Source organism: Erpetoichthys calabaricus, chromosome 3 (genome assembly GCF_900747795.2).
Source record: "Erpetoichthys calabaricus chromosome 3, fErpCal1.3, whole genome shotgun sequence".
Classification (NCBI taxonomy): domain Eukaryota; kingdom Metazoa; phylum Chordata; class Cladistia; order Polypteriformes; family Polypteridae; genus Erpetoichthys; species Erpetoichthys calabaricus.
In genome coordinates this window covers 203,132,579-203,140,027 of record NC_041396.2, presented here as the reverse complement: position 1 = coordinate 203,140,027, position 7,449 = coordinate 203,132,579, and positions in this window count along the sequence as shown.

Below are 7,449 nucleotides of genomic sequence, written 5' to 3'. Positions count from 1 at the left end.
TTCCCTCACATTAGACCAGTGTCCTATTGGAGGCTATGTTCAGTGCATGTATGATGAAAATGTTGGATTGGTGTGATTCGTGACAAGAGTGGAAGGCATCCTGATACGTTTCATGCATCCAAACTATCCTGCACAGTCTTTCCATTGGCCACCTAAGACAATATTTGTTAGATGCCATTACAGTGGTCAGTGGGAGGCAGTAACACCTTAATCTCAATGACAAAGATGCTCTGCACTTTGATTGAAACAGAAATGAAGTGGGTCACATTCCTGCTGCTTCAATACCAAGATGTTAACATTTCATTATAACTAGTGTTGTATTTAATGATAGTTTAAGCAGCTGTTGTTCATGTGTTGAACTTAATGTGCCTTTGGTGATTTGGTTTTTTTTTTCCATTAATCCGGTACCCAATTTAGTGATGATGAACTTGATGATTATCATTACTGTGAAATGCTGAATTTAACCCATGTTTAGAATGGAAAATAAAAATGAAAGATTTACATAATAAAAGTAAGACTTGTTTTTTGAGAAAGAATGGATCATGTAAGATACAGGAAGAATAATTTTAAAAATGTCTGGACATTCCCATAAGTGCATTAAGCTGGTCTGAAAATTAGACCCAAAATGATTTTTTCACTTTTGACAGGTTTGCTGCTCAAACCCTGATGCAGTTTCTTGTTTGTTTACAACATTTTGAAAAGTCCTGTGTAGGTATCCAGACATGGAAAATTTTTAGCAGGCTGTATAGGTTATTAGTATGCTTTCTGAAAGTCTAAACATGGCAAAGCCAAAGATGCAAAATTTTTTTTTTCCCCCAAATATTGCCGGTCAGATGCTATTACCAAGTGATGCCATCTAGACCAAACATTTTGATTTTGTTATGTACTATACCTGTAAAGGTACCAGTATGCAAAATTTGATCCTACAGGGTGGTTTAGTTCTTCAGATATGTTCTTGTGAAATTGATGAAAAATTCGAATCCCCTGTTCCCTCACAAAATTGGTTGTATCATGGAAAGTATTCATCTTGCATCAAAATAATTTTATAAGGTGTCTCCTGGATAACATGGGTACATCTGTTGATTTGACATGGAATGACCCTATAGTTTAGCAGAAAAATGTTACATTTTTCATTATATTTCAAAGATGGGTTGTTACCCTACTCATGGCCATTTTCTGCCTAGCACCCAATACTGCCAGTGTAGGCCTTTTCTCCACGCTTAAGGGATGAGGATGTTACATTCCTTTTTATTATTTTTTACTTTGTTACACTAATTTTTGTTAAATTACAGAAAATGCCTGACAGTTTTTATGGATCTTTAAGGCTCCTGATCTATTTGGGTAAGTACTTCATAGCCTGTATAATGAGTAATTGTTTATCTGCTGAGATGATTCCTAGTTTCTTCAGCATTAGCCACTGGCTCACAATTACAATGTTTTCCACATCATCTGCAATAATTTGCCTTCCTGTGTGGCAACCTGTTATAGCTTCTTAATATTTAGAATTGTCAGGTAGCTTAAACTGCAGCACACCTGATGGAAATGACATGCTGGATCACACTGTGACAAAAGGACAGAATAATGCACAGTAGCAGTCAAAGGTTTGGACATGCCTGAATAAATGTATGTTTTTCATATTCGACTTTTCATCTGTATGAAAATTGTAAGACACTACATAAATGGTGAACCTGATACCTTTATAAAGTTTGACAATAAAAGTATACTTTTTTTTTTAAAAGTCCCCCAGTCAGTAGAGTAGTTTTGTTTAGTAAATAATTGCATTTTAAGATAGGAAAATATTTAACCACAATCATTATATCAACCTAATACTATGTATGCCTTTTTAAAAGGTAATTTGTGGAATTTCTTTCCTCATTAATGTTCTTGAGCCTGTTTTGTTGTGACAAGGTAATTGTGAGTATTAATACCTATTTGGTAGAAAGCCATTATTTCTGGTTGTAGTAGTCTGTGATATGACAAGAATAGGTCAACTTAGCAAGACGAAACAACAGTATATCCTTAAATTAAGAAATGAAAGTAAATAGATTCAGAAAATTTCAAGAACTTTGCATGTTTCTTCAAGTGCAGGCACAAAACAAATAACTATGTTGAATGGTGGACCAAGAGTTGACTAGCCTCAAAAATCACAAATTAACTTTATCCCAGGTTGCAACCCAAACCTGGTGTATTCAGAAAGTATTCAGATCCCTTCACTTTATTGTGTTATAAATGTAATTGGAAAGGGATAAATTTGACATTTTTGCCCATCAATCTATACTCCGTAACCCCTAATAACAAAATGAAAAAATTATTTCTGAAAGGTTTGCAAATGTATTAAAAATAAAAAGCTGAAATCACTTATTTACCGGTATATAAGTATTCAGACCTTTTGCTGTGGCATTTCTGTTTAACTCCGTTATCCTTGATGTGTTTAGAACTTGACTGGAGTCCACCTGAGGTATTGTGAACTGATTGGACAACTGAAAGGCAAACACTTGTCTATATAAGGTCCCACAATTCACACTGCATGGCAGAACAAAAACCAAGAAATGACATCCAAGAAATTCCCTGTAGACCTACACAATAAAGTTATAAGAAAGGGTATAAAACCATTTTTAAAGCTTAGAGTGTTCCCTGGATTATCTCAGCAATTATGAAATAGAAGTCTGGAACCACCAGGACTCTTTTTTTTTGGGGGGGGGCTATCCAGCCAAACTGAGTAACTGGGCAAACATTGTTAAAATCCTATAAAAATTATAACAGGATAGAATCCTAGGAGCTTTTTCCTACAGTTAATCCATATGTTAAGTAAGAAAAATGTCTAGAAATACATGATGCCCTGTTGTTAATTATCTCACATTAAGTTATTTAAGTATTCTTTTCAGTTGTTATTATATATTTATAATTCTATTAATGATTTTTGAAATTGTAAATTTTTGTATTGTCTGTTTATATTCATCTCAAGGTAGTCATAGGAGAGAAGCAACTAAGCATTTCACTAAAAATTATACTGTATGTATAATTTTGTAGAAAAGTTGAGCATTCAGAATTCACTGTCCCAGTCAGATATAACTGCTTTGGACTTTACATCTTTTATAGGTACTGAACTCTTACACCTCTGACAATGATGTTAGTTTTTCAGTAGCAGTAGATTTTGGATCATGTTGTACAGTTAAGTTATCTGGCACAGACTTTGCGGATTAAATGTTTTTTAACTGTGGCATAATATGCTCTTAATTAATACAGCATGATATTTAAACTTGCCAGCACTACGTTTACAAATATCAACATTTTTGTCCTTTGAACTGTCTGGGAAAGCAACCATAATTTTTTTTACTTCTCTAGATGGTAAAGGGTATGGAAATGTATGCAATTAAAAAAAAAAAAAATCTGTCTACTGTTTCAATAATCATAGGCATTAACACCTTGACAGCCCTGTGTGTGTGTGTGTGTGTGTATATATATATATATATATATTTTTTTTTTTTTCTTTTTCTATAAATAAGTTCTATTATGTGCTTTTGATTTGTATTCAGTGTTCCTCACAAATCAATATTGATTGAATATACAGAAAAAAGTGCAATTTTGGCTTGACTGTCCCAATATTCAATGGAAAGAAATTTAGCTATTTCTGTATGCTTTGCTTTTTAATTTTTTATTTCATATTAAGCTTAGTGTTCTCAAACACAGTTTAGGGTTGCAGTCTGTCAAAGTCTGTCCTGACAATGCTGGGCACAAGGCAGGAAATGGCCGTGGACATCAATTTGCATCTGCAATACCTACTGTAAATTCTTTAAGTGGGGTTTTTACTCACTGCACAACAATGCATCCAATATCATTTTTCAGTTGTAATAAATTTTTATCTGCTTTGACCTCAGTAAATAGAAGAAAGCACTTTAATCAATGTGCACAATTCGCAGTAATCCTGTTTAAATTGATCAAAGTGTTTTTAAATGTTTCATAATTTTGATTCTTTTTCTGCCTAAAATCAATTTTTTTCAGATCTTGTATTCAAAGGGTATGGCTAATTCCTCCTTTTATTTTATTTTTTTAAATAAATGTGTTAAAACCATTTAATCGGCTTACAAAACTTAAAATGAGTGCAGAACACAGCCTTCTTTATTAGATGGCCTCTGTCTTATGGTTCAAAACTAAGGAGCCTGCTGAAAAAACAATACATGAATGAATTCTAGATGAAACTTTTTTCTTCTGTTACTTGTTGAAAAAATATAAATTTTATTTTTTCCAATAGTATGAATTGGAAGGTGGGTTAATATAAAGTTTCACTGTGTTTTGGCAAATAGCTGTCTTTCATGCTTCTAAGAAGACAAAAATTGAATTCACAAAATGACGACCAACAGAGAGAATTCCATTGAAGAATTGCAAGTCCTCTCCCTTTGCAATTTTGCCTTTTCTGCTGCAGGACTTGGGTAAATAAGGAACTTGTTCTTGCTTGACATCAGCTGCCAGGAATTAGGATCAGACCCCGGCTGTGGGGGCAATTGTATAAAGGGGGACACAGACACTGAACCTAACCGTATGTCTGAGGACTGTGGAAGGTAAGTAGGGAAAATGTGTGGAGACTCCATGGCGTCAAGTCTGGTAGAAGTTCTATTCACTGTCGCACCTCACTGTCACCCACATGTGTTGCAAGTTATTTCTTACAAGAGATGATCATGAGTTTATGTTTTAAAAATGTGTTATATATTAAAGGCCTGCATTTTTATTACGATCAAATTTTATAATGTTAAAATATACAATGAAATATCAAACATATCAAAGGGAACACAGATGAAAAATCATTAAAAAAACATCGTGTCAATCAGCCCTTTTCAACCCACATAGTTCTGTGAATAGGCAAAAAAAAAAAATCACTGCACAAGTACCATCCGACTGACCACTTGTCAATATGTGACACTGGATGACGCATTAATATGGAGCACAGCAAACTAAATTATAGATTTTGAGAGGTTAGAAAGAAGAGAATAGGTGATGACTTCCAGAGAGAGGTTAAAGCCAATTTTGCTGTTATTGTGTCTAGTAAATAGTTTGGATTTTATTGATCAAAGATTATGCAGATGGATACAGGAGCAGAAAAATATGAGGAGGAAGAAAAGGAATATTCAAAGACAGAACCTTAGAGAGTTGGACACAATGAACTGGGAGTGAGCAACATGGGGCTAACCCAGAACGTGTGGATAAGGATGCCAAGAGATGTTAGGAGATCATAGGTTACATCAAAAGCTGACAGCAAGTCCTAAAGTAATAGATGGTGCACAAACAAATTTAAACTGTATACGCTGAGGTTTGGATTTTTGGTGGCTGGAGAGTGGTTCTTATTTGTTATTCCAGAACAATAGCGAGGCAGAAGGAAGACCAAATGGGTTAGAGAGAGTAAAATGAGAGGAAACAGTAGGACACTTTCAGATAGAATAGAATACATTGTGGAGGCTGGTTTCTTGTCTTGAGTTGAGGAGCGAAACATCATACGAAGGTTGAAGAGGAAGACAGTGGCACACTACATAGACTAGTCTGAGATGCATGTAGGAAAAAAGAGGTAGAAAGGATTAAAAAAAAATCCTCAGATATAATTAGTGTAATGGAAGGAACCCAGAGTCATCAATGCAATTATTAATTTTTAATAACTGCCAACTGAAAGTAAAAAAGAAAAAGAAGAGTAGGCCAGAGGCTCCTTGTAATACTGCAGTAGTTGATAATGGCAATATTTAGGAGCAGGGTGCAAATGCCAAAACCAAGGAATTCAAATAGGATTGTTATGGACCAAGGAAGAGTGGCCTGTGGGCATAAGCAGTTCAGATTTAGACCGATTAGAAAAATTAAAGAGATTAAGAACATGTGGGAGGTCACATGAGTTATTCCATAAGAAAAGTAAAATATCAGCATACGGGGAAATCTTAAGCTTATATTGAATATTGTAAATGCTTATAGGAGAGATCATTTCAAGTTTGTGAAGGGCAAAGCTCAAGTTGTACCATCTTATTTACTTGTTCTTCCTCCACTCCACCTCACAGTTCTTCCTGAAGAGGGAAGCTACCTTCAAATTCCCTCTCCTCCAAGACTATCCATAGAAAGGCCCAATTCACCCTATCAAAGACCTTATCTGCATCAAGTGATCATCAATAATATAAAAAAGAAATCAGATATTGTTCAAAGCCCAATGATTTAAGAAACCTTGTCTGATCAAGGCATATCAATGTATGAACCACTCTCAGTGGCTGATGTGCAAGTGCTTTTCTCAACAATTTAACATCTGAATTCATGAATTATAATGGGCATTAGCTGGAACTTTCAAAATGTTCCATTCCGTGTTTAAGGTGAACTGAAATCATTAGTCAGTTAATACAGGATTTTGGTTTAAAGGTGACACCTTTTTGATGTAACAGGGCAGAGAATGGATTATTTTAATTTGGATAAACATTCAGGTGGTAACCCTTCAGGACCAGGTGCTTTCCCAGAATTCATGGAGCCAAAAGCCTTCTAAACTTCTGAAACAGAAACTGGAGCATCTAGCAAACAAGGTTTCTCAGGTAATGAAGCCCTGCATCTACAAGAGATTCAAGAGATTTAACTCTGAGAAACTGTCCAACCTTGAAAACTTTTAAAAAGGATTAAGAAGATATTTTTTCTGTCATATTTGTGAAAATACCAAAATAAATACAGTAGTTGTTTGTTTCCATAGAGATATGTGAGAATGGTAAGACTAATTTTTATAAAAATTATTTAGACATCTTTCTCTGCTAAGAAGGAACATGTTCTTTAAACAAAGTGGCATGAAAAGAAGAGTGTCTGCCTCACAACCACATGTTCCTATAATCAGAGTAATGTGTATAGAGTTGGCTGTGTGACTTTACTTACCCAAGGGTGGTCTTTTGGCCATGGAAACTCTAGAGGTCAATGTTGTTCAGCATCCATGCCTGTTGGAGTTTCGTTTTCCTCTTCTCCATGGCTGTTTGACCACAGTATTTTCAAATTGGATGTTGACTTTTGCTCCCTATTTAAGGGGCTTTTTTTCCTTTTTATTGTTATTTATGATCCAGTTTAAGATACACTTCTATGTGAAAATGTGTTATATAAATAAGTGTTGCAATGACTGTGTACTAAAAACAAGTTTGTTAGGTTAATTGCAGATTAACATGTAGCATGAGTGCTGCGGACTGCCTCCTGAACTGAATTAAACAGGTTTGGTAACACCTCAAGGCAAGTATAGTAATCATTTTTAAAATGCTCTTGTTTTTTTCTCAGGGGTGTTGGAGATTTTTTTTATCATAATTGGTTGAAGACAAATGAATAATTTTAAAATGAGGCATTTGTAATTTGGAAAATCTCAGTAAGATTTTAAATTTAAAATCACAAGCATTGTACTGAGTTTTATGTAACTGATTTTCTTAGATTTATGAATCAACAGCCCCCATCATTCCAACTGGCTTT